The sequence below is a fragment of the Papio anubis genome, chromosome 5 (assembly GCF_008728515.1).
Source record: "Papio anubis isolate 15944 chromosome 5, Panubis1.0, whole genome shotgun sequence".
In the NCBI taxonomy this organism is placed as follows: domain Eukaryota; kingdom Metazoa; phylum Chordata; class Mammalia; order Primates; family Cercopithecidae; genus Papio; species Papio anubis.
Window position 1 is genome coordinate 62,116,492 of NC_044980.1, and position 12,322 is coordinate 62,128,813.

The 12,322-nt window shown below is 39.5% G+C and overlaps 2 long non-coding RNA genes across 5 annotated transcripts in view; one reads left to right on the forward strand and one right to left on the reverse strand.

Annotated features, from left to right (window-relative positions):
* Nucleotides 1-12,322, forward strand: part of LOC110743470 — a 543,894-nt gene that overhangs the window by 135,416 nt on the left and 396,156 nt on the right. The gene's annotated exons all lie outside the window — the stretch shown is intronic.
* The window catches only part of LOC103885149, a 233,005-nt gene that overhangs the window by 85,432 nt on the left and 135,251 nt on the right, over nucleotides 1-12,322 (reverse strand). For 2 of the 3 annotated variants that reach the window (XR_004183724.1, XR_001903445.3), the window contains exons 6-7: nucleotides 10,417-10,476; nucleotides 4,479-4,539 (exon numbers count right to left, since the gene is read on the reverse strand). This is a non-coding gene — a long non-coding RNA (uncharacterized LOC103885149). The remainder of the gene's footprint in view (nucleotides 1-4,478; nucleotides 4,540-10,416; nucleotides 10,477-12,322) is intronic. The other variant, XR_001903447.3, reaches the window with a different exon arrangement.

Sequence of the window (12,322 nt, forward strand, 5' to 3'; positions counted from 1 at the left end):
GTTTTGCCATGTTGTCCAGGCTGGTCTTGAACTCCTGAGCTCAGGAAATCTGCATGCCTCGGCCTCCCAAAGTGCTAGGATTACAGGCCTGAGCCATTTTTTAAAGTCATTTTTCACTTTGCTCATAGTAGTTTTGATGAGACTATGTTCTAATATTCTCTTCAAATAAACAGTTTAGTCTAAATGCCCTGCTTTGGTAAAATAGATCCCAAGTACATGCCTTACAAATTGGAGAGGGACTGGGCGGTTGGGATGGGATAGGACAGACAGCAGTGGCAGCAGTTCTTTCAATGTGGAACAGACATTTAAGCTACTTGTGGCTGTGTATGTTTTAAGGGCAATGGGAAAGGAGTTATTGAATATCACTGTGTTGGACGCTTCCCACACACGTGTTATTGTGTAGGTATTACTGTTCCCATTTTACCTGAAAGGGAAATGACAGAGAGATGAACTTGTCCAAGGCCACACTGTAGATTACAAACATTCTGACTCATGAAGTTCCCAATGTAGGAAGATTTCTTATGAAAAAGATGAGGCATACACTTGATTTGGGTAACACAATACCTTGATCAGAGCATTATTTTTGTTTCAGTGCCAATGACCATGTATTTTTCCAGCGAGATACTGATGTTTGTCTTTTATCCTCACTTGCTCAAATGAGTCAGAGTTACAGACTTTTAAAAGCTTAAAAAGGTAATTGAATAAACTGTCCTTGTAAAAGCACTCTGGGCTTAAGGAGGTTTGACTGTTCTGGCTTATGTTAAAGACAGAGAATTATATTTTAAAGATAATTGCATGCTCTTTTTGATAAACCAAAACATTCACAAACACAGGCACAGTGTCAGCCTCATTTGCTGAGCCAGCTGATGGCTGTGATTAGCTTGGTGGTAATGACTCTTCTATTCCCTAGGAGAAGAGAGTCCTGCAGGATCTTAGTGGGTGAAGGGAGAACAGACTGGCTCAGTGGGCCAGCCTTCACATGTAACTCAACACTGCTTTCAGAATCCAATACATTAATTCAGAAGGCTGTGAGTGAACACTACACTACACACTGACAGTTAAGTTGTACAAGAGGCCCTAGGAAATGACACACAACTAAAGTAACACAGCTACTTGCAGTCTATTATTTAATATCTCTAATTGCTTCCATGATATGTATTGAACTAATACTCACTGATTGCTCCTTCTCTGTGTCCTTTGCTAGTTTGTCCATATCTTCCAGATCTCCATGCTTTCCAGGGCTGGAATCCTCTTCTCTCTATCTGATTCACTTACTTAGCTATCTTATCACAGCTTACCAAATGCCATCTGGAAGCTGGTGACTTCCACAGGTAAATCTTCAACCCAACTTCTCCTCCAAACTCCAGGCTCATATCTAATGGCCTCCTTGACATTTCCTCTTGATTTCTGATAGACTTTCTAAACCCAATATGTTCAAAGTGGACTGACTTCCTAATCACCAACCTTCCCAACTTATTTTTTTTCTGTATCTTAGTAAAAATCTGTCCAGTTTCTCAGACTAAATAAATTTTGAATTATCCTTGACTTCTCTCTTTTTCTTACTCTCCACATCTAAACCATCAACACATTATATTAGTTCTATCTGTAGAATATATCTGGAATCCAACCACTTTTCACCATGTATTTCTGTATCATCTGAGTCCAAGCCACTGTCATCTCTCATCACCCTTACTCAGCAGTCAGAGTGATCCCTTTGAATGAGATTTAAAAGACATTATGTTCTGCTCAGAACCCTCCAGTGGATTCCTTATCACTTGGAACATAAGTCAAAATTCTTACAGCGGCCAACGATACTCTCTGCTCCTACCACCACCCTATCTTTTCTTTGACCATATCTCTTCCTATTCTTCATCTGACTCTTTTCGCTCCACCCACACTCATCTCCCTGCTAGTCACTGAACATATCAGGCACACTCACTAAGAGGCTTTGTTAAAACACAAATTTCTTCCATGCAGCAGGTCTGGGGTGTGACTGGTTAATTTGCATTTTTAGGAATGCAAATTGTTAGAAATATAAACTTAGAAAGGTTCTAGGTGATGTAACTATGTGATGCTATGGTGATGAACCAAATCTCTGCATGAGTGGATGGAAGCTCTGACTTAACAGTGTTTGCTGATTTCTGTGATGTGAATGCTTCCACCACAGCCAGTATCAAAATGATGAACTGGCTCACACAATTCCTGAAGATTTAACAATCAGCTATCACGAGTGCACCACCACAGCCTCTGGTCCAGAAGAGCTCTCCAGGGCCTACGTGGGGGAAAGAGTGAGGAAGGGAGCAATTATGTATTGAGCATTTATGATATGCCAGTCACTGTTCTGGTCCTTGACATAAAGTGTTTCACTTGGTCCTCATAACAAATGTATGAGATTATGTTTTGCAATTTTAGTTTTTTAGAATAGGAAACTAAGAAGTAAAATTACTTGAGTCACACAACTGAGATTTGAAACTGGAAACCCAAATTCCTTCTCCTTCTAAAACAAAACACAACAAAACAATACCTTGGGCCTCTTTGGGTGGCACCATATCACTGGGGACATCACTGTAGGGCTGGGGGATGAAAGATGTGAGAAGCTGAAGGTAACCTATGGCATACATATAGTCTGACCTTAAAGGAGACAAAATGTTATCCAATTGAGTTTCTGGAATGGAGCTGTGAAGAGTAAACCTATACTTGAAGTAAGTTAACCACGTGGGGGCTGCAGCCAACAAGCCAAGTGCAGCTAGAGAACATGTGCCCTTCCCTGATTACTGCCTGATAATCCAGGAACTAGTAAGTGCAGATCAAAGGAGACTGCAAAGCTCATATATTGAGAATTCTGATGCCAGGTGCTAAAATAACCTTCCTTTGAGGGCAAGTAAATACCTTCAATTGATGGAACAGAAGTTGCTCCAGGCAAAGGTCCCACTTGTTCCTCTGCTTAATTGCCTTGCTACCCTCCTTCTGGATGGAGCTTCAATCACTGTACTTTCTAAGCTTGGAACCCCTGGGACAGGTTTCCACTGGCATGCTTTGTAAGCAACTGGGGTGATTATCCAGGCATCAAAATTGCTTTCCTCGGGCTTTTTTTAAAAGCCAAGTTTAGTTTCTGCTCTTCTGAATCATCTGGAACATTGCCCTTGGCCTCACCATCCTGTGCCAGTGGAGACCTGGGCTCAGGCTGGGTAGTTGAGCTACCTGGCCCAAACAAAAAGGCTCCAGGCCCTAAAGGTTACAGACCTTATGCTGACCCAAGAATCCAAGGCAATGCAAAGCAAAGTCCAGGGTGATGAAAATGAAGTTGCGTATTCTGGGCTGCCTTGTTCTTCACAGTTTTTATTAGGTTATTTTATGGAGAGCTCTGGACTCTTGCAGCCCCTGAGGCATTTCGATGGAGCTTAAAGTGGCAGAGGAAAAGTAACCCTGAAGAGGAACAGGGAAGGCTCCATCTCTTCTGTAGATGGGCAAGCAAAGGATATTTCATTTCTTTCATCATTACACATTCATTCATTTATTCATTCACTCACTCATTCACTCATTGAAATGCCGTTAGAGCAAGTACAGTGGAAAACTAGAGGAAGGAGACATTACTGTGTAGATGAGAGAACACTTCTTGGAAAGCTTTAAGAATAGCTTTTGGAGATACAGTTATGAGGACATGCTAGGTGGGAGGAAGGGAGAGACCCAAGGCTCAGAACCTGCAAATGTCAGAATGCGTGTGTGTGTGTGTGTTTTAACCCACTCTAAAGCACAAGAATCAAGTTAAAGCCACCAAAACGTGGAATTCTTTTAATTTGTTATGTTTCATCTAAGCCCTTCTTATAGTCCTCAGGACGGCCTGAGAAATGTACTGCCCTTTCCTTTTCTCCTGGTAAGGCCTCCTATACCTCAAAGCCAAAAAGCAGAAAGGGATATAAGGTTTTGTCTGATATGAATCTGCTTAGAGAGAGTGAAGGCTAATTTTTGGAGTTCATATGACTACTGCTTACCTGCAGGGGGTACTTTGAGAGGACCTAATAACAGAGAACCGAAATGTCACCTTAGTGACTAGATGACCAAGGGATGCTGGGCTGAGACTGAGCACACTCACCCACCCAAGCCCTGACGGGAGGAGCGGTGGGGGTGTGGCCCCTGGTGTGAAAGAAGCAAGGTGCTGGGAGAAGCAGCCTATGTTTATTCTTCCCATTACCTCCTTACCACTCCACTTCCACAGGGAGAGTGCAAAAAGGCAGGGTTGGGGGCGGGGAGCCAGGCCAACAGTGGGGTCCCCTCCACCAGGACAATGGGAGTGAGGAAGAAGCATTTAACCCTAGTATCATGCACTGGTTAGAGAAAGGAAACGTGGCTGGAGGTTATGGTTGTCCTCAAAAGAGGCAAGGCAAACTTCTTCCACAAATCAGGCTCATCACAAAACATCTCCAGCAGAGCATTTCTTTTTTCTTCTTCCATGAGGTGTAGAGATGGGAAAAGCTTACCTTACAGAAACTAGTCCCAGGCAGGCAGCCGACCCTCAGTGGGTTCTGTTGACAGTGATTCCTGGCAGGCAAAAGAAGAGTGAGAAGAGGAGTAAGAAGGGTCAAGAGAGAAAGGACCTGGTGCAGCAAGAGATGGGCCTCGGGAGCCTTTGAGGCTTTGGGAATAATGCAGATGTACCTTGACTCTATCTCTCCAGGACTTTATAAAAGAAAAAAGGATGATGGCAATTTTGTAAGGCAAGAGTAGAATAAGGCTGAGTTTGTACTTTCTTATGCGTTCAAAAGAGAAAGAAGGAAAGAAGGACCAAATATGGAATTGGACTTCATTTCTAAGCGTGAACCTTCATCACTTTCATCAGTAGCCATCTGGCATACTGTGTTCCATGGCATTTGTCTAAAATGACTGGCAACCTCCAACAGTTTCCTTGGCACCGCCACTGAGAAGCCTCCGTCCTTAGCGATGTGCTGGAAATAGTCAAAGCTCAACACACACAGGTGATGATACTTCGATTATCAGCACCTTATTCAACCCCAATAGAGTGAAACCCTCCCCTCTGTGTGATAATTCCAGATGCAGATTCAGTACTTCTTTGTTTTTGTCTCCTTCTCATGAGGCTTCTAGAAAGAGTGCCAGTAATGGAGAAGAATAGCAACTCACAGATACATATAAAAATCCTCCCCTCCTTTAGGTTTCCATTTCACTGTATTCACATATCTTTACAGCACTTATTATATGGTACTATAATTATCTGTTTATATGTCTGTATCTTCCAGTAGATTTTAGCACTTAGAGGAGTGAAAATACATCCATTTCATCTGTGCATCCTCCTCACTGAGCACAGATGCTCAAGGAAGGCTTGGATGGACAAATTTTTCAGCTTTATGCTTTCTACCCTTAGTACAACTGGTTCACAACAGGCAAAGCAGTCACCCATTTTCAGAATATAAATGAAACTCTTAATTTTCCAAAAATAGATAATTCTGAAGAAGATTTTCTTTTGTTTTCTAAGAAGTATGAACCTTTCTCCAGGTGCTATGAGAGGAATCAAGCCAACACCCAAAGCAGCCCTGACCAAGAAAACCAGGACATTTTCCACAAGCACAGAAGTGTTCTGGTATTCCAGCCAACATTTGGATTTGGCAATTGATTTGACTGACTTGGTCCAAGAATTTATTCAGGCTTTCAAGACACCAAACTGAATCTCTCAGCATTTTGGAAGAGAGAAAAAAATATATACACACACAGAAAGATCACACACGCGAAGATTTGACAGACCGATAAAAGTTTACAATAATTGTGTCATAAGAAGTTTACTTTATGCTAGAGGGAAGAGAAAACATACAGAACCAAGATTTGGACAGAACTAAGTTCTCTGAAGAACGGAGCCCATAGATTGGCAAGTCCTTGTAACATTTTATGAAAAACATTTTGATGGAGCAAATAGCTTTTATTGATTCAATTTGCACATCCAAATGAAACGCTGCTTGTTTTATGTTACAGTTGGTTTCTAAACCTGCTGCTTTATGCTTGTATCTGTGGGTGCACATGCATACTATCTACTCAGTAATATTCAGTGATGTCAAATGCCTTGCTGAAAAAAATGGATGTGTCTCTAAACCTCAGGTGATGGCTAAATTATGTGTAACAATGTTTGACACGACAAAAATTCCTGAGCAAGTTAAGAACTTGGGGTATATCTTGAAGATATCACTATGGTTTTTGACTTGTAATCAAATTTTCTTATAAGAGTTTTCAGACTATTAATTATCTGATGTGAAGTAACTTCTCTAGTTGACAATACTTTCTGAAACTGTCTAAACTCTGATGATACTTATTTGTGGTGGCATTTGGATAGCCTCCTCCAGGATCTACTTTGCAGAAATTTCACTAGTGAAATGCACATGTAAATACCCAAAACACTGGAATATCTGTACCGAGCATGCATTTTCCATTCTATTACCTCCCAAACAACAAGGACTGGTTTGTTAAACCAGCTAGATATCACTTCCTGAAAGCAATATTTCTCAAGTTCTGAAACATAATAGGCTTCTTTAAAACATTTAAAAACAATAATTTCAACTTTTATTTTAGATTCAGTGAGTACATGTGCAGGTTTTCTACCTGCGTAGAGTGTGTGGTTCTGAGGATTAGGGTAGTGAGCCTAGTACCCAATAGCTAGTTTTTCAATACATGTTCCTCTCCCTCACACCCCCCTCTAGTAGTCCCCAGTATTTATTGTTGCCGTCTTTATGTCCATGAGTACCCAGTGTTTAGCTCCCACTTATAAGTGAGAATATGTGGTATTTGGTTTTCTGTTGCTGTGTTAATTTGCTTAGAATAATGGCCTCCAGCTGCATCCATGTTGCTGCAAATGACATAATTTAGTTATTTCTTGTGGCTGTGTAGTGTCCATGATATATATGTACCACATTTTCTTTATAAGTCACTATTGACAGGTACTTAGGTTGAGTCTATGTCTTTGCTGTTGTGACTAGTGCTGTAATGGACATACAAGTACTTGTGTAATTTTGGTGCAACAATTTATTTTTATAACAGAAATATCTGTTCATGTCATTTGCCTGCTTTTTAATGGTTTTTGTTTTGTTCTGTTGCTTGTTGAATTATTTAAGTTTCTTACAGATTCTGGATATTAGACCTTTGTCAGATGCGTAGTTTGCAATTATTTTCTCCTATTCAGAACGTTGTCTGTTTACTCTGTGGATAGTTTCTTTTGCTGTGCAGCAGCTCTTTAATTAGGTGCTACTTTTTTCATTTTTCATTTTTCATTTTTTTTTTAGAGACAGGGTCTCACTTTGTCACCCAGGTTGGAGTGCAGTGGTACAATCATAGTTTACTGTAAACTTGTTCGGGAGATTATCTTGTCTCAGTCTCCTGAGCAGCTGGGACTACGGGTGCACACCACAGTGCCTGGCTAATATTTTAAATTTTTTGTAGAGATGGGGTCTCACTGTGTTGCCCAGGCTTGTCTCAAACTCCTGGCCTCAAGTGATCCTCTTTTCTCGGCCTCCCAAAATGCTGGGATTACAGGTGTGAGCCACTGCACCCTGCTTCTTTTAAAAGCAAAAGAAAATTATTGAAGATTCCCTTGGGGGTCCTTGAATCCCAGTTGGATTGACACTGATTTAAGAAATTAGAGTTCCAACTCATGAAAATATCTTTTCAAAGAGAATCTCAAAGATATATTTTCCTCTGATATTCAAATAAGGAAACATATAGTAATCATTTGATATCTTTTTACAATCAGAGTTATGAAAAATGCCGAGAACAAAGGGTGCACCTACAAATAAAAGACTCTCTCCAAAAGTCTTCGTATTTTGAATCTCAGCTAAGTAAATGATGGAAAAGAACTAATGATTTCTTACTTTGAAGATGTAAAGATTAACGAGCAGTGAATAAGCTTTTGAATTGTATGTAGACAGTTATTTAAACCTTCTTTCAGAGATTTAGAGTCCATTATTGGGCTTCTATTGTTGATAGTTCTAGAGTAGAGTAGGAGTGTGAATTTTGGAGTTAGACACATGCAGGAGTAGATGTATAGCTTGCTGTCTGAGAAATTAGTGGTGAGATCTTAGGCAAGTTATTTCACCACTCTTAGTCTCATTTTTCTCAAGGTAAAATGGGATTAACCACTGTTTATGAATTTTGTGAGGTCTAGAAAAATAATACACGGTATGTTTCTTATCATAAACAGTAAGTGGTTATGATTATTTTTACTGTATATGTGTTTGTTTCTCGTTGTACTTTGACCTACTTGAGGTTAGAGACAGTCTTACCCACATTAATGTGTTCAGCATGTCAAAATTCAGACCATGGTAGTGGTTTAATAAAGGTAACTGAAAGAATGAATGAATGAGTGGAGAAGTATCAGAGAGAAAGTAAAACTGCCTCCTAATTACTCAGCTTACAGCCTACACTTGTAAATATTGAGAAGGCTTCATGCCCATTCCCAAAGCCTGTTTTAATAAAAAAAAAAAAAATCAGGTTATTCAATTAGAGCCTAATGCTAAAAAACTTGGGGCCTGTGATTCCTAAATGAAAAAAAAAAAAGTAAATATGTACCTGACATCACTGGAAATATTGTTAACTACAGATAATTATTTCAAAATGCGCCATTACTCTTCTGGTGATTTGGGTGAGACACACACGCACGCATGCACACACACACACACAGAAAGAGAGAGAGAGGGAGACCGAGAGGGTGAGGGTTATGATCAACTCAACAACTTTAAAAATAGTCAACAGTCAATCAGTTTGTTTGCCTACTAAAGGTAGGAATTTTACTTTAGAAGTTATATCCTAGGCCGGGCGCGGTGGCTCAAGCCTGTAATCCCAGCACTTTGGGAGGCCGAGACGGGCGGATCACGAGTTCAGGAGATCGAGACCATCCTGGCTAACATGGTGAAACCCCGTCTCTACTAAAATACAAAAAAAATTAGCCGGGCGAGGTGGCGGGCGCCTGTAGTCCCAGCTACTCGGGAGGCTGAGGCAGGAGAATGGCGTGAACCCGGGAGGCGGGGCTTGCAGTGAGCTGAGATCCGGCCACTGCACTCCAGCCTGGGCAACAGAGCCAGACTCCGTCTCAAAAAAAAAAAAAAAAAAAAAAGAAGTTATATCCTAGAGGTGGCACTACAACTAGAGAACTGATGAATCAGATAATCAGAGGGTTATAGGATTATACCCATGACCCTTGAATCTTGGCCTGAATCTTAACTGGGTACTCTGACTGCAATGGTTAATTTTCTATATCAATTCGGCTGAGTCTTAGTGCCCAGATACTCAGTCAAACATTATTATGAATATTTTTTGTGAGGACATTTTTGGATAAGATTTACATTTAAATTAGTGGACTTTGAGTAAGGCAGAGAATCCTCCATAATGTGGGTGGGTCTCATCTAGTCAGCTGAAAGCTTGAATAGAATATAAGGATGATCTTCCCTGAGCAGGAGGGAATTCTGTAGCAACAGCCTTTGGACCTTTATGGGCTCTTCCTGGTTCCACAGCAGACTGCCTTTAAACTTGAACTACAACTGTTTTCTGAGCCACCAGCCTGCCAATCTCCCCCATTAGATTTTGGACTCCCCAAGCCTCCAGAATCATCCAATTTCTTAAAATGCATCTCTTTCTATGTATCTGCACATCCTATTGGTTCTGTTCCTCTGGAGAGCCCTAATACACTAACCAATGAGATCTATAAGTTTAGTAATTGGTGATGATTATGTTACTTTTTTCTGGCTGTATCATTAAGAAAACTCAGTCCAACTTTTGTCCAATGCTTTTCAGAGTGCTTCCCAAACGGCCCTAACTCATTGGATTCTACACATGTCCAGTGGACTGCCTATCTCAGATTACCTGGGGGCTTGGGAAAATTCATATTTCTAGGTTCTACTTCAGATATATTGAATTAGAATATCTATGGTGGGACTTGGCAATCTGTGTTTTTGACAAATTCTTCTTCTAATTCTTGTGCATATAAAGTTTGAGAACTACTGGTCCACTGGGTCCTATGGTTTATGTTTCTGATTTTGTATATACAGTGAAATTACTGGGAAAGAGACTATTATAATTAAGACCAAAACTAGTAGCTGAAGAAGGAGTCAGCAGTGGGAATAACAAGCATTTAGATAATACATTCTATTTGGACATACATTGCTTTCTACATGTGGGTTATGGTTGGGTTATACATTTAATTTAAATGTGGAATCTAATTGTTATTAGATAGGATTATATGACAGATTCAAATTGAAAACATCACAGAAGTAGCCCACAATTCTTTGATTTAAAGGAAAATTGGGAAAACATTAAGGGAATGTACAAAGATGCAAAAGAGAGTGACACTGAGGGCCATGAAGAAGATACAGATAGTTATGTAGAATGGCAGGAAAAGACTGTCATCTGGGCCCTGGTTTAGAAACGCACCTGCTGGAACTGATGGAGCACATGTAGTATCCACCTTCTGGTTGTGGCCAATTCTTAATTCTGTAAAGGAAGGTAAGGGAAGGGAGAGAGGGATGGACCTTATCTCCATGGTGTCGATGCAAATTGTGTAATGCACAACACATGGGATATGCTTTTCATCAATACTGTGCCAGAAAGATTTGACTCACCTGATCATTGAAATGAGTAGGTTTGCAAAACAATTAGCATATGGAATAGATTACAAAGCTGGTTATCTTAGCATCTGGCTTACTGGTACTCCACATTTCCTATAACTCTAGAACATAAGAACAGCAATTCCCATAACAGATGCAGGCCAATAACATGAACAACAACTTATTTTCACCCAGGATGACCCTCGTAGTTATTAACATGGCATTGATTTCCTGTTTGCCTTTTCTGAATTGACACGGAAAATGATCTTTAACCCCTAAAAAAGTCATGAAGACTAAATAGTCAGACAAGTGAATGTTGATGAAAGAACCTAATTCTTTATATTCACTTTGACTTTTCTGTGAGCTATTCATATGGACTGATTAACTTTTCAGAGAAAGACTCACTGGTTAAGTTCAAAGTGATGACAAGTAATAAAGTTCAGCTTAAAATGCTCAAAAGTCCCATTTTCTCTCCCTTTTATATCCAGAAACATTTGGAAATAAGGACACCATGCAAAATCCTTGGAAATTTAGACTACCTAAGATATTTTTAAGTTAAAGGAATTAGACTGAATGTTTTCTCTTCATAGAAATACAGTCAAACTATTTAGTTATTTTAGGCAGACCTGTTTGTTTTGGGACTTATAAATTCTAAATTTATTTTTAAAACCTTTGGGAAGAGAATTGACTATGAAGAAAGAATCCAAATTCCTATGGTTACCACTACTGAACAAAGAAACAAACACCACCCACTCCTCATCTCTGTAATCAAAAACAAAAACTAGTTATAAAACCTGAAGGCATTTTAAATTTGGTTTATAGAACAGGGTGAAAAATAAAATGCAAATAATGGATCAGCAAAATTGTTCTAGTTCAGGGGTCGACGAACTCTGGCCTGCAGGCAAATCCAACCCACTGCCTGTTTTTAATATGGCATGTGATCTAAGAATTATTTTTATGTTCTTTAGAGATTGTGAAAAATACAATAAAGAAGAATATGCAACAGAAGCCATATGTGGCCCACAAAGACTAAAATATTTATTATCTTTCCTTTTTTAGAAAACATTTACTGACCCCAATCTAGTCTAAATAAGAAAATATTTAGAACCATTCCGTTATCTCTGTGATCCCTGACAATCTGCAAGTCTCCTCTGAGCCTGCTCCCTTATCTGTGACTTTGGGATGATTAAATCTGATCAAACTTACAAATAATAATTAAAAAAACCTACCTGTTTACCAACCTCTCCTACTCCCCCCATCCTCCTCCCCAGCCTCTGCCAACCACGATTCTCTATTTTTGCTTCTGTGAGGTTTGGTGGTCTATTGTACAGTAAGGTGACTATCATTGATGATAATGTATTATATGTCTTAAAACAGCTAGAAGAGAGGATTTTGAATATTCCCACCACAAGGAAATGACAAGTGTTTAATGAATAGGCTAATTATCTTGACTTGATCATTACACAGTGTATACATGTATCAAAATATCATGGTCTACATAAATATATACAATTATTATGTCTCAATTAAAGACAAAATAAAACTTAAAAGTGGAAAAAAAGAAAATGGAGGGAATTTGAAAACCATTACTTGCCACTAGGCATTGGTCAGTAACATTACCTAAAACGTGCAGCCTCTGTTCATCGAAAAATAAAGGTTTTGATAGAATTGCTTTTACACTGGGGGGAGGGAATTGGGGAAGATGAACTTTTATTTTTGAGGTGCTTTATTTT